The 23,354-nt window shown below is 36.5% G+C and overlaps 1 long non-coding RNA gene and 1 pseudogene across 1 annotated transcript in view; one reads left to right on the top strand and one right to left on the bottom strand.

Annotated features, from left to right (window-relative positions):
- The window catches only part of LOC103349547 (uncharacterized), a 556,187-nt gene that overhangs the window by 356,360 nt on the left and 176,473 nt on the right, over positions 1–23,354 (top strand). The gene's annotated exons all lie outside the window — the stretch shown is intronic.
- LOC100348742 (beta-chimaerin pseudogene) overlaps positions 3,798–23,354 on the bottom strand; it is a 35,216-nt pseudogene continuing 15,659 nt past the window's right edge.

Genomic DNA, 23,354 nt, shown 5'->3' with positions numbered 1-23,354 from the left:
ATAACAGCCAATACAAAAATCACTAGGGGGCTAGAGCTTTCTCCTTGGAGAGCTCTAGATTATGATTTGTTGTAATACGGAATCCACATAGTCAAAGTTCTGAATAAGACATTATATTTATGGCCTCAGGCGAAAGAACAAGAGACTGGATCAAAATGGAAACATGTTCTATAAAGTATGTCATTTTCTAGACTGCTGTAAATGCAGCTATGAAATTATTTAAGATAAAAAAGTTCAGACTGTCACCTACCATGAAAATGTGTAAGTCTGGTGGTAACCAATAGTGAAACTATGCTGCTTAAAAATGGAGAGGGAAGATACAATACTACATTCAGTTGATCTAACTTATTAATTTCTGGAGTTTTGTCTTCAGTATAGAAATTCATTATCAAATGAAGCCTTGTCTCTCTTAGTGGAGCTTTTTTTTAGAAAAAGTGTGTAGAGGGGTGGGTGCAGTGATGCAGCATGTTAAACTGCCAGTTAGGAAGCCCATATCCCATATTGGAGATATGTTTAGGTCTTGTCCAAGTCCTGGCTACTCCACTTCTGATCCAGCTTCCTCCTAATGTGCCTGGGAGGCAGCAGATGATGGCTCAAGTACTTGAGATTTTTCCCATACACATGGGAGACTCTGATGGAGTTCTTGGCTCTTGCCTTTGGCCTGGTTCCACCCTAACTGTTGTGAGTATTTGGGGAGAGAATCAGCTAATGGGGAGATCTCTCTTTGTCTCTCTGCTTCTGTCTGTCTTTCTGTAGCTCTCTGTCTCTCTGTCTCTGTGCATTTAAAATATGGTGAAAATAAATTCAAAAAAGAAAGACAAGCGTAGTAGAAAAGATTGGAGTAACTCATATCTGGGTTTCAATTCTGGTTTTTGCTGGCTAGAAATCTTACACTCCTTAAGCATTCTTAGGCTCAACTTTTAATAGGCAAATGCAAATGATAATCTTAAATTTACCTTTAATTTTTTCGATTAAGTTATTTGTTGAATCCATGTTGCTGCTTTCTTGGCCTCATTAACCTGATTTTGGTCTTTATTATAGAAGACTTTTGAAGTGGGAAACTCTACATTGTTAAAATTAGAATATGTAGTAGCATACATTCATTCTTTCTTTCAGTAAATGTTTATTGAAGGGTTACTGCGAACCTTATGGTGCACTGTGCGAAGAGCAGGGATTTACTTCTAAGAAACACAGATTAGATGCCTGCCCTCATAAAGCGTCTACTCTAGGAGGGAAACTGGCACTGGTTGAAGTATCATATTAACACTTGCAAACCAAGACATGTGCAGTGAAGGGATCTTTTTTTATGATAACAAGTAGTAATGAAACAAGACTTAAATCCAAGCAATCAAGAAAGGCTTCTCAGAGAAAGGGATGGTTAAGCTGAAGATGAGAAATTAATAAGTGGTATATAGAAAATTGGAGAAAAGAAGAGTTTTCCTGGGAGAAGGGGCCAAATGGGTAAAGATGTGTGGGCTGGGAGAGCAAACTGATGTCAAGGAGGCCATGGAAGGTTGGTGCAACTGGCAAAGGAAGTGAGGGGAGACTGGTGCAGGCATAGCAGGGACAAAGGGCATCGTCTTTCTGGTCTCCAGAAACATGTAACACTTTGCCTTGTAAACATTCAATACATATGTAATAAAAACAGCAATTTCAGGATTTATTAAAAGCATTGTTTGTAGCAGCACTTTTCATCAATAATTCAGGTTAATTCATCAGCTCTCAAAACAATATTGTGAGATGGCCACACTTTACTACTACTCTGTTACTAATGAAAGAATAGCTAGCTAAGTGAGAGTATGGCTTGGAAATCACATGATCTGGGACTGGAGCTGACACTCTTAGTCACTACACCATATTTGATGCCTTTTGGGACTGAATGAATAAATGAGCAAATGAGATCACTTTCACTTGACACTCTGCAGACTAAATTGGGAGCATGTTTTCTTTGAACTGTTGTGAATTAGCTCTATGGCTTCATGCACTTAGTGAGCATTTTATTAGGAGCTAAAACACAGGCTATTATTTACTGAGCACTTTTGTGCCAGTTATTGTGCAAAAACCGGACATGCGTTATCTCTGTTATTTGTTGATATGCTATAAACCAAGTTACTCTGTGAACTTATGGAGATAGGGCCTTGATTTATTTGTCTCTGTACCAGTCGTGCTCGTCCTACTGTTTGTCTTCAATAAATCTGCCTTTCCCCATTCTGTCTTTTCATTCTGTATTAGTACAGTTTTAATTGCATAAGTGCAGGGAGAAGAAGTAGGTGACCTTTTAAGAACTTCCAGAAGCTGTAATTCTGAATGTCCAATCAAGCTGCTGTTAACGCAAACTATATTTTAGTATGTAGCAGCAGGCTCAGTTAATTGAAAGATTGTCCTTAAATTCAAAAAAGGCTGATGCAGAAAGATGCTTATAATTTTCAGCCAAATGTACATTCTCTAAAAATGTGCTTTAACATGCCTAATGAAGTTGTTTACTCTGGTATTCTATCTGCATTAAAAAGGGTTGGAAATAGATATTTTTAAAGAGGAGATATTGTGGCAAGACTTTTATGGTTATTTATCTGGGTTCTAATCCACCTGAAATGATTCCTTCCTCAGGCCTGCCTCGGGCCAAAACAATGTGAGAAGAGCTAGGGCTGACCACAACCCTCAGTTCTCTACATCATTCTATTTATAAAACTAACATCATAAAGAGATGTTGCAAAATATTGAGGTTAAAAATTATTTGCAATAAAATAAATTCTAAACATGTAATAGGGTATTAAAAAAAGTGATTGCCACAATACAAGTCAAATCACCTACAGTTAACCACATACGTATTATATATATTACTTATAAAGCTATTAATCCAATTTAACAACATCCAGGGCACTAATGTTAAGAAATTGCCAAAAAGCACTAAATGGAATTTACGGAGATGAATAAAAAGCTTAATTATGAAGTAGACTTGGGATATTCCAGTTGGTAAATGAGGCTGTGAAATTGTCTTTTGTTAAAGAGGAGTATTAATGACTATGTTAGTGCTTGACTAATATTTTATGATACTTAGTCTGCTATTATGTGAAATGCTTTATACATCATCCTGGATGATAGTTTGGAAGTAGTTTTAAGGCCTACTTTATACCTTGCTGGGGAATTACAGTCTGTTGACACTGACTATCTATTAAAATAGTTTAAAAATGCAGCACATATGGTTAATGATAATCAAGAGAACTTACTGCAGCTTGCAGAGTTTGCTCTTAATCATTGTGTTTTTTAAAAATTTTGGTGCATATATGATATTTAACCAGATAGAAGACTTTAATCAGTGTCCTAATAGTAACCAACACACAATTGTATGCCAAAGTAGTCACAATTTGATAATAACATGACAAAGGGCAAGAGAACCTAGATGTCTTCCACAGTTTACCTTCAGAGAAGCTGAAGTTTGGATGTAAACATAAAGACCTGCAATATTATGCTCCAAGAAAAATGTTGTAAAGCCTTTTTACGTAAAATTAGATGATGGGGTTAAGTTGCACTCCCTCTGTATTTTTCACAAGGTACCACTGTCTTCCTTTGCCTCATCTGCATGCACCTGTCCCATGATTTAGCTCTTAGTTTTTTGGTCTCTTGTTACTGTTCCTGTAAATTTAGGTGTTACATCTACTTTCACATCTACAACTTAAAAAAAATACCTTTATTTTATTCATTTAAGAGACAGACAACTAGAGAGAGAGAAAGGAATAAGAGACAGAGACAGAGGCAGAGACAGAGACAGACAGAGTGCAAAGACAAATCAAGTGCAAGAAATGTTTTTATTCCTTTAGCTGAATCAACTTAGAAGGGACGGGGGCCCCTTGAGCTCCTGTCCCTGATGGCTTAGAACAGAACATCTTCGTTTTCTATCAAAATCTGCACAATCAGCTTCTGGTACTGCATGTTGTGCAGGGTGGTGAGGGTGTTGTCCTCGGGCGGCCTCATCAGCGTGGGCCCGAACACGATCCCCAGGTTTTCCGCGTTCACGAAATTGTCCTTCTCGTTCAGGGTGACCTTCTTGAGGTGGCTCATCAGGTAGCGCAGGGTCTCGTAGTGGGCAGGCGGCAGCAGCATCAGCACTTCGTGGACGGCTTCCAGCCTCTCATCTGCACTGGAGAATTTTGCTGTCTCTATGAATTTGGAATAGGTGCCTTATGTGATGACAGGGATGGGCAGGTCTCGGAAGTAGAATTTCAGGGCTCCAGTGATGATGTTGATGTCTGGGTAGATGTTGGCAGATATGTCTGCCTTTTCTCCATCTCTGTCAAATGCCATCTTGACATCCTTGATGTGCTCAGTGAACCCGGAGACTGTAACTTCCTTCTGATGTTAATCCTCTCGCTTCAATCTCCGGATGCACATGTCCACCACCATGGGTCTCTGCGTGTTGTGGGCCTTCACGAGCGTGGTCAGGTCACAACAGTACACCTTCTTGATCCTCTTGAGGTCGGGCTGGCAGTCGTTGGGCACCTGCTTGGAGCACTGCTTGTGCACATTCAGCCCACAGCCTGAGCACCGGACCCCCTGGGCAATGAGCCCCCACATGAAGTTGGCACAGTATTCACACCAGTGTGGGCCTCGGAAAGTGTGCACCTTAAAGTTGTGTGTCTTCTCATAGTTGAAGTGGTTGTCGTTGTGTGTGAGGGCGGTCCTTCGGACCAGGCAGGAGATCTTCTCCACGCCTGGTGCTCTTCACTTGTGACACTCATTTTCCTGGACTCGTTTTTGGACCTGCTCAGCCTCCTGGAGACTTATTCTCAGAGCAGAGTGGCATAGCCCATGTGCTCATAGATGGGGTCTGTTGTCTCCCAAATACTCACAGAGGCCAGGACTGGGTGAGAAGTAAGCTGGGAGCTGAGAAATCAATGCAGGTCTCCCACAGGAGTGGTGAGGACCTGAGTACTTGAGCCATCATTGCTGTCTCCCAGGGTCTGCATTGGCAGGAAGTTGGAGGTAGAATTGGAACCAGAAGTCAAGCACAGACACTCCAATATGGATGTGGGATGGACCACCTGGCGGCTTAACTGTTATTCCAAGTGCTTGCCCCGACAAATTTCCTCTTCATCTGAATAATACTTGAATACCACATTTTCAATCTTGGCCTTCAGAAATTCAGGATCCTACTGCCTCTTGCTTCTAGCTGAGAATTTCACTTTGGTTCTCTGTCACTTCACCTGTTCATGTGGAAGTTTAATTGCTATCCTCCCTAGACCCCCTTCTAGATTTTTCTGTCAGAAACTCCCAAGCCATTGTTCTGTCCCATGTCTAGAGTGCCCATTTCTGTCAGGATGGTCACTGCTTTCCAACCTTCAGGCCTGAGAATCTCAGGGTATCTGCTGTGCTTACACCATGGGTGTTAGTGTCACAAATCCCTGTAATTGTCTGGGTTCTCCAGAGATGCAAACTGCATTCCAGTCTCTACAATATAATAACAGATAATATTAATTGTCCCTAAATCTGCTCACATTCTAGGCTGTCTTACCATAACATGATTAAGAAATCTTAGCCCAAAAATCAATGTCCTTGGAGTCTAACATTAAACTTCCATCATAATGTTATTCCCTACTATACAGACACAATAAGCAATAAAGAAATAAAATAAAAACCCCAGCTTCAAAAATGACCTGCATGTTATTTCCTAATGCTTTGGTGGGAGAATAGTGTGACATGTGGTGTGGGGTAAAGAGGGCTCTGGGATCAAATGCTGACTATGTGGCCTTGGGCTTCTACTTACCCTCACATGATAATAGGCTCGTTATCTGCACAAATGGTGACTCCATCCTTGAGTATCCACTGTGTGTGACTCTGGTCCAGGAATTATTTTAGGCATTAAACATACTTCAGTTGAATAAGACAGAACCCTCCTGGAGCTTGCAGAAAAGTATTAAATAAACTAATAAGTTATATAACTTTTGGTAATGAAAATGTCGTGAAGAAAATGAGTCAGACCAACTTTGATGGAGAGAGGCAGACAGGGGAATGATAGGGAGGCCACCTTAGGCATGGAGTTGGTGCACAGGTTCATCTTAGGGTCAATCTCAAAAGGTGTTTACAAGATTAACTGAGATGATGCATGGAACAGAGTCACCTCCCAGGAAATGCTAGCTCTTCTGTCATCCTTGTTCTTGACTCCACTGCATCTTGACTCATAGGAAAGTACTTCTGACCCTACTCATGTCCTGAACTTTTTCAAGGCCTATTTGCAATTCTGCGTCATTCTCAGCCCTGCCTCCTTCAATGACTTCTATTATGCATTTCCAAACCCAGGAAATGTCAATACTCTGACTTAAAAATATTTGTGTTTGGTATTTAATTATGTGTAGCCTTGGAATATCTCTTAACATACATTATTTTGAAGTTTTATATTGTGATTTGACTTCTAGTTTTGGATCTTTATTTATTTATTCACTTATTTTGCAAGTAGAATAATCACTCTCCCAGGACAGGGCAAGGCTTTATGCTTTGGATTTAAAAAAAAAAGGAAGTGAGTGAAATTATGTATACTTAAAGGCATGTAATTGGTATTGGTGATAGATTAACACTGTATGACCTTTACCATCAACCCCTAATGTAGAAGAAATTATCCTGCATATGAATTATATGAGTTGGTGATTACAGGTAATAGGCAGTTTAGATCAATGTTTTAGTTTACATCGACTTTCAAAGTTCCATGTGAATTCTCCAAGATGGCCACATTGATGCTTGCTCTCACTGTAAAAATGTTTCTCATTAAGCAGCACTTCGATCATACAGGCTTTTATATACTTAGAAAGTATTGTCCTACAGCAATGAAGGTGATGTCATATAGAGTGTACTGAGTAGGAGTAATGTTATTTACTTCACATTGCTAATGTAAAAGACTGCTTAGTGAAAGGCCATACCCCACTGGAAGGAATGAGAGTGGAGGATTGTACATTACTGCTTTGCTGCCTGCAATAGGAGCTGAAAGAAAAATGGCAGCCACAGCACTTAAAGTCTAAACTGTCACCTAGATGAGGCTGTAGTGTCTGGTTCATTTCCCAAATTGGGTAATTGCAGCCATGGAGAAATAGTGATGTTCCCTCAGTGTCAGGGAGTCAAAAACATCATCTTTGTATACAAAGCACAGTCCATAAATGCTAAAGTGTCTGTTTTTCTGTGTGATTCACTTTTCGTGACATGAACTCCTACATTCTCCGATAGACAACCACTGTTCTGATCTTCATAGGGACAGCAAGGGCAGGCATGAGATCATTCAACACTTGATGCTCAGTTATCATCTGCTTTTCTTTCAAGTGTTTGTACAGATTTGTTTTTTCATGTTCCCACAGACTTAACAAGCAAAAGAAAAGCTTAAAAATACAGAGGCAATAAAATGTTATGATGAAAGGAAAGTGAAGGAAACCCAAAGGATAGAAAATAAAAAACCTTTGAAAACTCCATCATTCAGAAGCAACCATTAGACCATTGATGCATATTTGCTTATATTAATTTCTACCTATGAAGTTTATGAAACTTTCCTTTCATTCAAATGGTTGGTGACCTGCTTTTTTGTTAATGTACTGTGAACATTTTTCATGTCACCAAATACTCTACCATAGTGTTATTTTTATGGCTACCTACACCCTTTCGCAGATGTGCCTGAACATATTTAGCCAATACCCTAGTTCTGTTCATGTACAAGGCTTTTAATTTTATCCTACACAGTTCAACGATGAATATAGCCTAAAATTTAACATGATTTTATTTTTTTCTTCTCACTCTTCCCTTCTTGTTTCAATTGTGTGGTCATATTAGTGAGTACATCTGCATATACTTTAGGCAAAGTTCCTAAGCTAAGACAGTTATTCAGCTATGTATCTGTTGACCTATGTTCTTTATACAAAGGCTTTTGGGCCAGAAGTGTTTTCATAACTTAGAATTTTGTCCCGAGAAAAGTAATGCTGTGCATACCCCATGTCTTATACCACATCAACAGTGAGGAGTAGGACAATACCCTGAAATTAAAATTACAATAATTATTTCTGAAATAAAATGTTTGAGCATTCATGCTAGGTAGATAAATAATGTCATGGCCATTTGAGCCAGATGTTGCCTTCAAAAGAATATTGTGGTTACCTTTGAAACATTTGTTTTTCTGATCTCTTTGTATAAAATATTATGAACTTGGAGAACTTAAGTGGTGAAACTATATTGCATTTTCAAATTTTATACTTTCCTATTTCCATAAAGCAATATTAAAAATTCCTAGAGGGAAACAATCTACCTAATATTTCTTTTATTTTTCCCTAAATTTGTTCTTCAGAAGGAGCACAAAATCCTTCTTGGTGGAAATCTAATGAAATCAGAACTTCTGAGCTTCTTAAGTATCAAGTTTTTTGTTGTTGGTGTTGTTTTGACTTTTGGCATTTAACTCTAATCAAATTCTATGTAGTATATAAAATTTTGAGATTAGTGATTTTAAAGATACAAAGCAAAACATGTAAAGTTAAGCAGCAGGCAGGAGAATAGAAAACCCAACTGAGTGTTGCACTAGCTACTGGCCATGTCTGAACAGGACTTATGGCAAGAACCCCACCCATTATAGACTTGGGTGGGGCCATTATTGTTAACAGGAGGCTCCCACCAGTGGTCATGCCAGATTGTGTCTACTGGGATGCCCTGCAGGATATGCATAGAGGGATGCTCTTGCTGTGCGGTAGTGATCTATTTGCGATGTCTATAACCACAGTGTGTGCTATCCAAGGTGCAGCTCTCGTGAGCATCTGCAGCAGCAGCAATGACATGGGACAAGAAATAGGCTCTGAGCTGCTGCTTCATGGAGCATATTCCCCAAACAGCCTGCAGCAGGAGCAGGAAGAGCTTCAATCCCAACAGAAATGAATGGAAAGCCTAATACTACTAGGGGTAAAGTGAAGAACAATCAAATGGGCAGACAAGGCTCTTCTCCCGCTTATGAATATAAGGAATAGGAGGATTATGTCACTGTTTTGTACTTACTTGTGTAAGACAGAAATTCTGTGGATCCAGAAGTTACTTCACTTTTCAAAATAACCAGTTTGGACCATCAGGATTTCACACACACACACACACACACACACACTCACACATACTCACAGAGGACCAGTTTAGATATCTATTTAAGGGGAGAGCTGCTTTTTCCCAAGTCAAGATTTATGAATCATGGTTAATAAATAAAAAAAATGTTATCAATACTAATGTAAGTGAATATATTGCATCTCTCAAGGGGAACAATAACCATACAAATATCATTATCTTTGTATAATATGTCACAGTAGACTATAGTAGATGGGACTTTTCAATCAAAATGGCTGTGATCAATTCCTGAAGCAGAGGGATTTGCAGCCTGATGACAAATCAGGAATTGGCCGAGCTCCACAGGACACATCCCACGAGGCCTGTGGATGGTAGAGTGAAATAAAAAGAAGCAAATGAAACAGTGATTTTTTGTCTTTGTTCATGGTATGTGTAGTCTATAAGCTCCTCTAGTGTGCATATGTAACTTTCTTGGTAATGTTTAGCTGACAAGCCAATACAAATTCAGGGTTATTCTTCAGAGGATGTATATGATCATTTGGGTGGAGAAAAAAGTAAATGGGAAAATGTCAAGTCAATAAAATATATGAGCAGTAACATATGATCAGTATGTAAGTTGTAGTATAACTGTTGTTGACTGTAGCCAATTACCTTTGAAATTGTGGCACGGCAGAACCAATTATGAGCTAGCGTTCATAACAGGCCCTCAGGACTTGGAGTTGGAGTGGCATCTCAAAGGCACAGCTATTCGGAGTATGGGGCAGATAAAAAAGAAATCATTCCAGGCAGAGGAATGGACAGGCAGCAAGTAATGTTGGGTAACTAGACAGACCTCATTTTAAGGGAACTACAGACACACTTATAAAAGCATCAACACTTTTGTGTTTCCTATGCAGAGGTCTTGATGTTGTGAATGATGATGAATTTATCTTTGGGTCTGTAAAGTGTCTGTTTTGATACCAGATGATTCTATCTATTTTGAAAACAAAGTCTTTATAATAAGGTTCACCAATAACTTCAGAAAAGATATTAAATTAACTGTCAATTATTTACTGCAAGTGCACTTCTCTAGTGTAAATCTGCCTTATTTATGTATCAGGATGAGAAAACAGTTTATTGCAATTATATATTTAGGGCTGAAGGTTCAAATCTGTCACAGTATCTTGTCAAGCCCAAATTCTGGCTAATTAATTATTTTATGATGATAAATTTTCTTTTATGTTTCAATTGTATTTTATTTCATGAAATAGAAGTATAATAGATGAGCATAATAAATGTAACATGAACACATTTATTTCCAAATTTCAGTCACAATGTTTCTGAATAACATGCTAGCTCTACCAGGTTATTGATAAAAGTACAAGATTGCTGAATTCATTGTGATTACGGTATAGTAAAGTGTTCCAGAATAAATCACAAAGTTCCAGATATACCTCTTGCAACCCTATTATTTTGGTGATTTTTGAACTTTTGTAAGCTTCACTTTTCTTGTCTATACAATGGAGATAATGATAGTTTCTACACTGTATGGGTCATTTTCAGGGTTAAATCGGATAAGGTATGTGAGTGAACTGCTGTATCCAAAATATGTTTTCAACAAGTAAAGATTATTTCTGTTGTTATTGTTGTGAATATGTTGGTGATGATTTTAATTTTACTCTCTGTTGAATCTAGTGACTTCATAAATGATTTGTCCTGCCTAGTGACTGGATAAATGACTGTCCTCCTTAGCAATTTTTGTGCTTGTACAATTTTACTAGATTATCTCAATTTCTTTAACTTTAAAGCTCTATGAATCCACTCTGAAATTCTACAAATCTTCAACAAAATACTAAATGAAAAGGAAAAAAATAACCAAAATAACAAAAAAGTCTGATATTTGTCTTTTTTCCCCAAAGAAGAAGAAATATGTTGAGATGGTAACTGCAGCTATTGGGCTGAGGTATTAAAAAAAGCAAACTCTAAATATTTATAGGGATTTTCTTGTTGGTAATTAGATATGGTCCATTCTTCGCCGGTAGTCCTGATTTGTTAACAATCTGGGCAAACTGGTATCTTGAAATGAGTTGATCAACATTGCTATTCACCATGCTTAAATATCATTTTTTTATTATAGAAATGACCATCCATCTATGTTTATTCAGAAAGCTTTCATTTGCAGTCAGTTTGGATGGTGGCCTTTTAAACAAAATATTGATTCAATGGAATCAGTCATCACATTGAAGAGCAAAACTACAATGAGCAGAGTTTGTAAGCTTGGTGACTGCATCTGTGCACTGAAGAGCCAGGCAGTGGAGGTTTATGTCAGTATTACCACTTCCTGACATCCAATGCAAGTCGTTTAAGCTCTTCAGTCCTTCCTTAATATTTTTATAAAGCTATAAATTTTATTCAGATATATTTAAAACACCTGTTTGCTCATTTAAATTTAGAAGTCAACAGTTTTTCATACATTTACATAGCCATGCAAACATTACCACAATTTTTAGATCATTTTCCTTGTGTCAGCAAGAAGCCTTGTAAGTGGCAGTTAGTCTGTATCCCCTCAGTCTTTTTGTTTAAAAAAAATATTTATTTATTTGACAGATAGAGTTAGACAATGAGAGAGAGAGAGACAGAGAGAAAGGTTTTCCTTCCATTGGTTCACCCCCTAAATGGTCACAATGGCCAGAGCGGCACCGATCCGAAGCCAGGAGCCAGGAGCTTCTTTCAGGTCTCCCGTGTGGGTGCAGGGGCCCAAGGACTTGGGCCATCTTCTACTGCTTTTCTAGGCCACAGCAGAGAGCTGGATTGGAAGTGGAGCAGCCAGGACTAGAACCGGCACCCATATGGGATGCTGGTGCCACAGGTGGAGAATTAACCTAGTGCCGGCCCCTGAGTGGATATATTTTTTTTTATTTCTTTTATATATATGCCCCACAGTAGAATCACTGGGTCATATGGAAACTCTATGTTTGACCTTTTTAAGAAGTGTCAAAATCTTTTCCAAAGGAACTAAACTATTTTATCTTCCCTGCAGGGTGTGTGGGTTAGAATTTCTCCACGTTCTGATCACCACTTGTTTTTTACTTGTGTGTGTGTGTGTGTTTTTAAAGGTGTATTTATTTATTTGAAAGGTAGAGTTACACTGCAATTGAGAATTGAGGCTTTTTTTAATGAACACTTTTTTAAATAAAATTTCTTTGTAGTTACTGTATATGTACCCAGAAAGATATAATTTACAGTTTGGTTGTTTTTTTTTTCATTTTTTTATGGCTCATTAATTTTTCTAACTTTACCAAAATTTTCAGCTTATACCTCAATAGAACACCGATATTTTAAATCACATAAGTGAAGGCAAACTGGAGCAATACTATTTTCATAGGTGTTTTTTTGTTGTTGCCTTATTTTTAGATTGTGAATGTAATAGTGAAAAAGCAACAAAATTATCTATGGACTTTTCTACAGTTCAATTTTCCTTGTCCAGATTTTAGATTCTCAGAATAAATGTTTTTCACAAATGTAAAAAAAAGAAAGAACGGCAGAGTTACAGAGAGGCAGAGGCAGGGGTGGGGGGTGAGAGAGATAGAGATAGAGACAGAGACAGAGACAGAGACAGAGAGACAGAGGTCTTCCATCTGCTGGTTCACTCCCCAGCTGTCCACAAAGGGTGGAGTTATGCTGATCCAAAGGCAGAAGCCGGAAGCTTCTTCCAGGTCTCTCACACGGGTGCAGGGGCCCAAGCACTTGGGCCACCTTCCACTGCTTTCCCAGGCCATAGCAGAGAGCTGGATCGGAAGTGGAGCAGCCGGGACTCGAACTGGCGCCCATATGGGATTCCAGCACTGCAGGCAGCGGCTTTACCCTCTTCAGCACAGTGTCAGCCCCTTACCTGTGTTTTTGATTGTGATCATCACTGTGGATATGAAGTGCTATTTCACTGTGGATTTGCAAATATTTTCTCTCCTCTTTGGTTTGTCTCTTTATTTTATATCTGGTATCCTTTGAAACTTCCTAATGTAAAAGGAGACTAATAAACTTCTACCTCATAAACTTGGGAGAATTAAATGAGCACATTAAGTGGTTAGAATAGTGTCTGGTATACAGTAGATGTGCAATAATATTAAGTATTAGTATTATAACCTTATTTAAAATTATGTTATTTCACTTGCAGAATATACAAAATGTAGAGGCTTTATTTCGAGAAAAAGGATGACTCAGGGAACTGAAATGCAAAAAGGAAATGAACTTGATTTTTTATGGTTTCTTATTTAATGTTTAATTGTTTTCTCCTCAGGGATTATTCTAATGGATTTAATTAAAATAAATTAATAAGAGTTTTTGTACTCTTCTTTCTTTAAAATAAATGCAACTTAGTAGTTGAAAGCCATCCTAAAAATAAACCAATGCTATAGAGAAGAGAAAAGCAATTCAATGGATATATTTGTTTATCACAATAAAAAGATTTTTAATAGTGGAAATGAAATGCTCACTTTATGTATATATTTTAAAAATACAAACTATTCTGAGAGTGAACTGATTCAGTTTAATATTTGCAGCAGACTTTTTCCTTACTATTGCTACTTACAGCAAATTCTACTTTTATTTTGTGAATTCTCAACTAGACTTTTTTTCAGAAGACTGATACATCACAGAAGGCATAGATCAAAGTCATGTTTACAGATACAGGCTCTATCATCTTTAAAATAAAGTAGGATATTTTCATTTTTAGCAAAATCATTTCCTGCAGAAATCTGATGATCATAGGAAAAAAGATAGAATGAGCATTCGGAGTGATAAAAGGTAAACAGGAGTAGCCATTAGCTACTAATGGGAAAAAAAAAGTTCCATAGGGGCATTAAATGTGTATAATAGAGCCACCAATTTGTATTTTATCATATTGATAATGAATATGAACATTGCCATTGAAGCAAAACTAGGCATTCTCCCTTTGTTCCCAGTGGGGAATTCAAATCAATAATGCCCACATTACCCATCTACGTGCATATCTATATATGTACATGTACTTTAAACTACAAAATCACATAATGCATTTCACTTTCATTTCAAATCTTTAACACAGTGATGTACTTCTCTAGTCTTCCAATCAATTTATTCTGTTAGTGTTTTTCAGCATTTTAAATCCCTGAGCTAAGTCAATAATGTTGATTACTTACCATAAGCACTGTAAACGCTATTCTAATACAGGTTATTTGCAATTTGACATCCTCATCTATATGCATTATTCTGCTAGGAAAATTTAATGAAACCCTTGATTTAGAATCTGAAACACTTAGAAGTAATGATCCTGTTTACTGATTGACTGAAGTTGTGGTTTTTAAGCACTACTTAATAGAGGAAACAAAAAGCAATATTCAAATAAAATGGAAGCATCTGAGTTACTTTAATAGTCAAGAAATAATAGATTTTATTATTTTTCCCTGCTCATGCCTCAGTGCTACTTAGTCAATGTTGTTATTTTTCTTTTTTATTTTTATTTTTTGAAAGGCAGAGTGCACAGTGAGAGAGAGAGACAGAGAGAAAGGTCTTCTTTGCCATTGGTTCACCCTCCAATGGCCACCGCCGGCGCACTGCGCTGATCTGATGGCAGGAGCCAGGTACTTATCCTGGTCTCCCATGGGGTGCAGGGCCCAAGCACTTGGGCCATCCTCCACTGCACTCCCTGGCCACAGCAGAGAGCTGGCCTGGAAGAGGGGTAACCGGGACAGAAGCCGGCGCCCCGACCGGGACTAGAACCTGGTGTGCCGGCGCCGCAAGGTGGAGGATTAGCCTAGTGAGCCAAGGCGCCGGCCGTCAATGTTGTTATTTAACTCAATGCTACCCATTTTTGAGGTGCATGATCTTTCCAAATTTAAATTTAATGAATCCTTCCTGTAGTTCCAAGATTAGTAGATCATTCACAAAAAATCAAATTTTCTTTCATGTATTTATTTAAACTACATTATTATAGTATACTTCTAAAGTGTCTTTAATATCTTTTTAAAAGGGTCAGTTTTATTTACAGTCTACTTAGTTTATCTCTCAAAGTGTACAGCTTGGACAGTAAAGGGGAATTAACACAGATCATCTTCTTTTTGAACTAAAGGAAATATTGTAAAGTAATGTTTATGAATATTTGAAGAAATCTTCAAACCAATAAAATTGCTTAAAATCCTTCTGTGAAAATAGAAAAAACATTCAAGATACTTTGGCCCCCCCCCCCCTTTTTTAGAATTTATATAGGTGGTCTCAAGGCTACATTTAAAATAGGAATAACTCAATAAAGTCAATTATTTCCTTTATTCAGTATTTGCCTTTTTTATATTTGGGATAACATTTTAATTTACATTATAGTCAAAGGCTTATTGCTTCACTAAATAAATAGTTCAATAAGTAAAAAAATAAAAAGGAATGTAGTTCAGCAGGAATATAGGCAAAAGCCATAAACAGTGATCAAATGAAAAGTATATTTTATTCATATACAGTAAATTTTAAAATAATTATGGATCATTAAAACTATAGTAATATATCATTCTTAACATGGGATCATGGAAGCAAAAAAGTACATTAGTTAAAAATATAAAATATTTGAATAAAGTATGGACTTTAGTTCACAATAATATGTTGATTTATCATTATTGTAACAATAGCAATAAAGGATGCTAAGAATAAGGGAAACCAGATGTGAAATTTATGAGAAGTCTCTGCAGTATCTTTGCAATTTTTCTATAAGTACTCACATAAAACTACTCCAAAGTTAAAAAAAAAATCAAGCAATCATGTTTGGTTGCAACATGGGTGGCTAGAAATACAGTTATAATTAAAGGAGGCTTCAATAAACTTATTTCAGATAAGATTAAAAATGAAGCTCCCAAATTGCAGTATTTTGGATTAAAGAAAATGTAAATAATGAAACAACTGTAGAAGTAAAATAATTGAGATGCTTTTTCTATTGGGCCGTAAATGATTTCCTTTATGAAGAACTAACAATTGAGTTGAACATTTGAATTTACTGATCTTTTCAAGCAGTAGACTATCTTTTCTCTCTTGATCAATATTGAAGTGTATTACACAAAATAGAGGTATTGTTTAGGATATATGCTGCCATAAATATGTAATCAATTAAACATTTGATCCTTACATATATATAAAATCAATTAAACAAAATACTAATAAAAGTATATTAAATAGCACATGGCTTATGTAGTTTATTTTGGCTATAATGTTCTAAGCTACTTGTATTTTTATAAAAAAACAACAAACTTCAGTCTGAAGACATGAGAATAGTTCACAAGACAAATACTTAAATTTTGGCAAAATTTTGGCAAAAATTGTTATATTGATAATCCTCAGGAGGACAGTTTTAACTTACAGCAAATATATAGTCAATACACTTGCTCACTCATTAGACTATGGTAGAGTTAATAGAAAAACTTTAATGTGGAAATGTGGAATGCTCACCAAGTCAGGGAGAGCTATATAAGGGAGTTTTACTTGTAACACAGCATTGAAGGTATTTGAATGGTGTCTTTGCTTTGTGCTCCATTGTATGTGCTTCTTGTTCAGTTGGGCCTTCTGGTGACATACTGTATTAAAGTGAGAAGGATTGAAAGTACATATGTATGTATGTATGTATATCTTTAATTGCTGAAGTGGAGCCTTGAAAATAACGGTTTAGAATAAATAAGTCAAGCTTCCCTAAAACAAACAATTCCCAAGTCAGACTGCAAATTAAAGCATGCTTTATACAAACACACCCATATGTGTATAGCATATTTTCAATTTCTAAAATGATGGGTCAAGAAAATGAAGGCAAGTGTAAATAAGTCAAACCTTTCTAAAACAAACAGTTCAGAAGTTTAAACAGACTGAATGAGGACATGCTTAGCTGATGATGACAAACATATCTTTTCAACACTATTAATGGAAAAAAATAAGACTAGGAGTCGCCTAACCACTCCACTTCGGGCTTTGAAGTGGACATGCCAGTAGGCGTTCTGTGTTATGTTAAGTACTTAAAGTTGATCAACACTTTAGACATGATAAGGAGATTAAGTGCTGATTAAACTCCTATCAGTAGAATTCAAATACGTGATCTGGCAAGACAAGAGCTCTAATCAAGTGCTCTTGTCTGTCTGTCATTGACTCAATATCAGATACAATCAGTCACCATCTTATTCTGTTCCAAGCATAGCTCCTTCAACTTCGATTGTTTATAAATTAATTTTGGAAGTATTTGTTATAGTTACGGATATAGATCTCATTTATCTGTGCTTAGGTGAGATTGTGACACTGAATTATAAAAGGAGCAACCCTAGGCTAGAAGATGTCTATAAAGATTAAGTTCTTTCCCCCCCTTTCCCTGCAATTAGCAACACAAGACTGTTTAGCAGAGATCAATTGTAATTGAGGAACTGAGAAAAGGCAATAAACAAATTACTGGTGCTTTCACCAAAGTCTGAAGCCTGTTGGTTTACAGAACTGCTGTTATTTAATCCAGAAGCCCTGTAGGTTGTAAATTGTCCATTACAGTTGTCACTAGGCCCTTAAACAGAAGTTATGTACTAGTTTAAAGACACAGGAAAGGAGTGTCTCCTGGTCTTTGTCTCAGTCACAACAGACCATATAGAATTAGATCAATTAAAAAAATACTTAGAACATTAGGTTTTTTTGAGTGGTGTAAAAATGTTTAAATGCCCAATAGAGTTTATATATATATATATATATATATATATACACACACACACACACACACACACACATATATATGGCTATTTGGTTATTATAACTAAAAATATGACCTAGAAGTTTCTTAAACTGTCTGGGTCTTGACTGACTCAATGATCTCAAGATTTCTGTGACGCCTAGGAGTAAGATAATAATTATGCATTTTAAATTTACTTTATGACTGTAGGATCTTAAGTTCCATGTTAAGAACAAGAATTATAAAAGTATGATACGTATGGAAGAAGATATTTTATTTCTTAACATATTTGAGGAGAACACATAATATATAACACATCAAGAAGCAGAATTTGAGGTTTCCTCAATATCTTAAGTGAAACCTTGCTAACATGAACCGTATAATGCTTCCAAGGGTCTAAAATTAAATACACATAACATTAAACAGAAAATGCAAAACAGAATATGAGTATTTGAAGGCACAAAATAATCTTGAAAAAATCTATTTAAAATACATCCAAATAAACCAGGTTAACAATTGCAAATTCTGTCTTACAGAAGAGTGTTATCTGTTTTTAAGATTGGTAAAATATCCATTAAATATGTGATTGGCATGGAAATGAAACTTCCTGTAGAGGTAGACTGTTACAAGCACAGGCATTCTAATGTTAAATAGAAAGTCATAAAACTTTAGAAGAATGCAACTATGAATATTTTGTAACATGTCATGTGGTCCAGAAACCAGGAAATAATATCTAAATATTTAATAGTCAAAAATAGCCAGTGATCAAAATTCATCATAAACAACTCTGAAAAGACACATTAGAAGCTGTGAAAAATAATCATTATATAGCTGACAAATAAAGGATTAAAACTTTAGCATTAAAAAGGGCATTTGCAAGTGAATTAGGAATAAATGAACACCAAAATAGTAAAGTTCACAAAAGAAGAACTGGAGATGATTATGTAGCATCATACATGTAGAAATCAAATTAAAAAGAAACTATCAGTGTTTACCTTGCTGATGGGCAAAATGGACACAATCTTCTATACCTTAAGATATAAGGAAACTAATGAAAATTAGGGAAAATGTAGATAGATTTTACGTCTGCACCAGTAAGCCTGGTAATATGTGAATAAATGTTTAAAATGTATTTGTTTTTCTAGGACTGTGTCCTAAAATGGCACAAAATGATGTTAAAATAAGGAATATTCTTCATAATATTGTTAATAATACCAGAAAATTATAAACAGTTTAAAATCCATCATAAGAAAACAAGCCAATTTAAAAATTCAGTGGAGGGAATATAAAGTAAATTTATTTTATATATACTCAATTGGCTACTATGCAGTTATTCAAATGGTACCAAAGATCTATTGACAAAGAATTAAATCCTTGGTGTTTCATTAAGTTTAAAAATAATTTGTAGAATATTGTGAATCTCATTAAAAAATGAATTGTCATAGGAGTGTGTGTGTATTTTTTCAAGCGTATATGTTTATGTGTATATACTATATATAAAATATATTTCAGCTACACACACAAAATTATATCTGTCTAGAAGGATGTTTGCTAGAATATTAATTTGGTTAACCTTGGGCTTCTGAATGATGCTTTAGATGACAGTATAACAGGTGTTATTCATTCTTAACTTTATCACGATAAGTATATTGTCTAATAGAATACCTGCTGTAGAGTAGTAGACTTGAGGTTCTCTAGTGGAAAGTCCATTTGACTGAACAAAACTGTCTTATTTACTGTGCTGTAGTCCATGACTACATGACTTCTTTTACTGATCAGAGAACTCACTTGAAGGACATTCATCTTTAACATTAAGTCAGAAAGAAGAAAAGAACCTTCTAAGATTAATATATATGTTCCTTAGCAACCTGTCAATAATAATACTGAAAATATAATATTTCACAAAATAAAAAAGACATTGTTAGATAAAATCCGTAGCATTGCTTAGCATTTTCCTTCTGTGTTATATAAAGTAAAACTTGGGATGCCACTTTTCTTTTACAAGTCATTAAGGAGAGCCATCTGTCATCTCCAGCCAGTTCCGCTCTACTCCTTGCTTTCATTTCCCTAGTAGATCTTTATCGAAAAAAACAATTCGTGGAAATGAGAAACAACTTGGTGACAGAAGTAGCCCTCTGGAATAGAGGGCAAAATTCCATTCTCCAATTTGCACTGCAGGCTTTCTTTTCTTCTTATTTTTTAGAAACTCTGTTTTTTTTACTGCATATCTTTTATCTCATCTGATATGCAGACTTGCTGTTTATTGAGGTGTAAGTTTTGTTTGTCGAATGAGTATCAGCACGATTGGGAGCCACAGCATAGTTTAAAAAGTTATCCTGGGAATAGACAGTGCGAAGTATTACCCACAGTTTGCAATATAGGTTTTTTTTTTATTATAGCAGAATAGAATAAGTAGTAGAAAGTAATTTTAAAAAAAAGAGAAATTTCTGTGCTTTTGCATGTTGACTATGTCTAGGGGGAAAATAGAAATTGGATGCCAGCATGGCAAAAAAGGCTGTTGTAACCACCAGAAGCTTACTGATTATGAGCGGTTGAACATTAAATTTAGGTAGGATAGCCCATATGGATGACAGAGATGGTCTTGCTGATTATGTGAACAGAGTGGGGCACTCTATTGTTCTGCTAATTGTATCTGCATCTCTTTACCCAATCAGCCTATTCATTTAATTGAATCAACCACATAACTGCCATCTTCTGCTTTGTTTGCATTGTTTGTCCAAAATGATTGACCTGTGACCTTAATGGACTAAAGAGTCCCAGGTAGGATGCTAATTTAAATTTCATTTAAATAAAAAAGCCATTGGTAGTTAGGAGAAATAATGAAAAAAACCTGCTACAGACTGAATATTTGTGTGTCCCGCCCCCAGATTCTGCAGTTGAAAGCTAATCCCCACGTGACCATGTGACCCGTTTGGAGATGGTGACTCCAGGAGGGAAGTAGGTCGGAGGGTACAGTTCATGAATGGGGTTGGTGCCCTTGTAAGGTGGAGTTAGAGATCTGCCATGTGTGAGGATTCAGGTGAAGCTGGTATTCTGCAACCTGGAAGAGGGCCCTGGAAGAGGGCCAATTGGGACCCTGACCTTGCAGACATCCTCACGTGGGGCTTCCAACCTCCAGAACTGCGAGACATACATATTTTTTGCTTATATTCCACTTAGCCTTTGGCACTTCCGTGCAGCATCCTGCCCAGGGTAAGAAAACACGTTCTCTTTCTTTTCCTCCTCCTCCTTCCCCTTTCCTTCCTGCACCACCACCACTACCACCACCAATAAATGAAAATATTGTACCTTTTAAAGTAACAAATCCCATTTCTATTTACAGTGGGGGCATATGGCATGCTCAGTTGCATCTACTTGGGAAAATAGTTTCCTCATAAAATAGTGATTTTGCCAAATAAATATTTTACTTGATAGAATTCAAATAGCCGATGAAGGAATTTCAAAAATCAAATGCTTGTTTTCCTGAGACATGTTTTCAGTGGAAACAAAGATTTGATCATTGTGGCAATGGACTTTCTTGCCGTAGAGCACAATTCACAATCTGTTGCTATGGATGATTATTTCATAATCCCCATGAGGTGTTCTTAGGTGCCTGGAAGTTTCATTCAGTAGAAATTGGGCAGATAGTAAACATTGGCTTGGTAAGAAGTAAACAGTATTTAAAACTTAAAAATCTTCAAAGACAGTCTTTACTCATCCATCTTGACAATGCTCTGTCAAAGGCTGAAAAATGACAAAGCCAAATTTTCTAAATAAGACATAGTTTGAGAGTGGAATTTCTTCTTTTTGGTGTTTCAATTCAGAGCTTCTGGATGGTATGGTTAATGTACTAAATCATTTAGATTTTCGGGAACACTTGATCTTATGGAGACACACTTTAATAAAATATCTGCAATTGTGTTGATGTAGATATTTGGTAATTTATGACCTATCTTGAGAAAGGAAAATATGAAATGTATGGCTATATATTCATATATAAAATAGAGACCTAGGTTGATATATTAACTTTGAAACTCAATCTTTCCATTGTGAATTTCACATTGGTTAATGAATTCAGGAGAACTCACAGGTTATAAACTGTACTAAATTACCAGTATTGGTCCATCCTCCAATTTAATCCTTACTATCTTTTTAAAGGTATTATTGATTTTATGCACTATTGTCATATTTTATTTCTTAAGCTGAAAAATAAATTTAACAATCAACAAAGGAGAAAGAGGGAATAATTAAACTTATTTTATTGTTTCCCTCCAGTAAAAACAATCTGAGAGTTGGCAAATTTTTATGTTTACCTGTACTCTTGTTTTAAACATTGTTGTTATAAATTCCAGACACATTCATTCTTTGGTAAAAATACTGTAATCAATACACAATTATTCTTAAGTGCCGAAACTTAACTGAAAAGTGATCGCTGTTAAATATGAGAGTGGGAATAAGAGAGGGAAGAGATGTGCAATTTGGGACATGCTCAAGCTGACTTACCTCAAATGGTAGAGTTAGAAACATACCAGGGGATTCCAATTCAATCCCAGCAAGGTGGCATGTACCAATGCCATCTCACTAGTCAATTTCTGTTCACAGAAATCAATTTCTGTTCACAATTGATCATAATGACAGGACTTAGAACCAAAGGGATCACATAAACAAGAATAGTGTCTGCAAATACTAGCTGATAGAATAAAAAAGGGAGAGAACGATCCAACATGGGAAGTGAGATACACAGCAGACCCATAGAATGGCAGATGTCCTAAACAGCACTCTGGCCTCAGAATCAGCCCTTAAGGCATGCGGATCTGGCTGAAAAGCCCATGAGAGTATTTCAGGCATGGAAAGCCAAGACACTCTGGGGAAAAAAAAACCTAAATGGAAGATCTCTGCGAGCGAGATCCCAGTGGAAAGAACGGGCCATCAAAGAAGGAGGTACCTTTCTCTGAAGGGAGGAGAGAACTTCCACTTTGACCATGGCCTTGTCTAAATATGATCAGAGTCAGTGAACTCAGGGGGCTTCCATAGCCTTGACAGCTCATGACAAGAGCCTAGGGTGATTACTGATGCCATAAACAATAGTGTCAATTTGTTAAGTCAACAACAGGAGTCACTGTGCACTTACTCCTCATGTAGGATCTTTGTGCTTAGTGTGCTGTACATTGAGATCTAATGCTATAACTAGTACTCAAACAGTATTTTTCACTTTATGTTTCTGTGTGGGAGCAAACTGTTGAAATCTTTACTTAATGTATGCTCAACTGATCTGTATATAAAGAGATTCGAAAATGAATCTTGATGTGAATGGAAGGGGAGAGGGAGTGGGAAAGGGGAGGGTTGCGGGTGGGAGGGACGTTATTGGGGGGAAGCCATTGTAATCCATAAGCTGTACTCTGGAAATTCATATTCATTAAATAAAAGTTTAAAAAAAATAAAGATGGATTAGAGAAAAAAAAAAAAGAATAACGACATGAATTCCAAACTCCAGGAATGTTTTATAGTGCATAAAGAGACAGCTAGGAGACTGTTAATTTGCTTCTTCTAGATCAAGTGAGACGGAATCAGCTGGCTGAGTCAAGCTGAGGAAGCTGGTCTGTCACTT

This window comes from Oryctolagus cuniculus, chromosome 14 (genome assembly GCF_051225735.1).
Source record: "Oryctolagus cuniculus isolate XC-2025 breed Fujian yellow rabbit chromosome 14, ASM5122573v1, whole genome shotgun sequence".
Lineage (NCBI taxonomy): Eukaryota > Metazoa > Chordata > Mammalia > Lagomorpha > Leporidae > Oryctolagus > Oryctolagus cuniculus.
The sequence above is the reverse complement of the archived record's forward strand: the minus strand, read 5'-3'. Positions and strand labels throughout refer to the sequence as shown.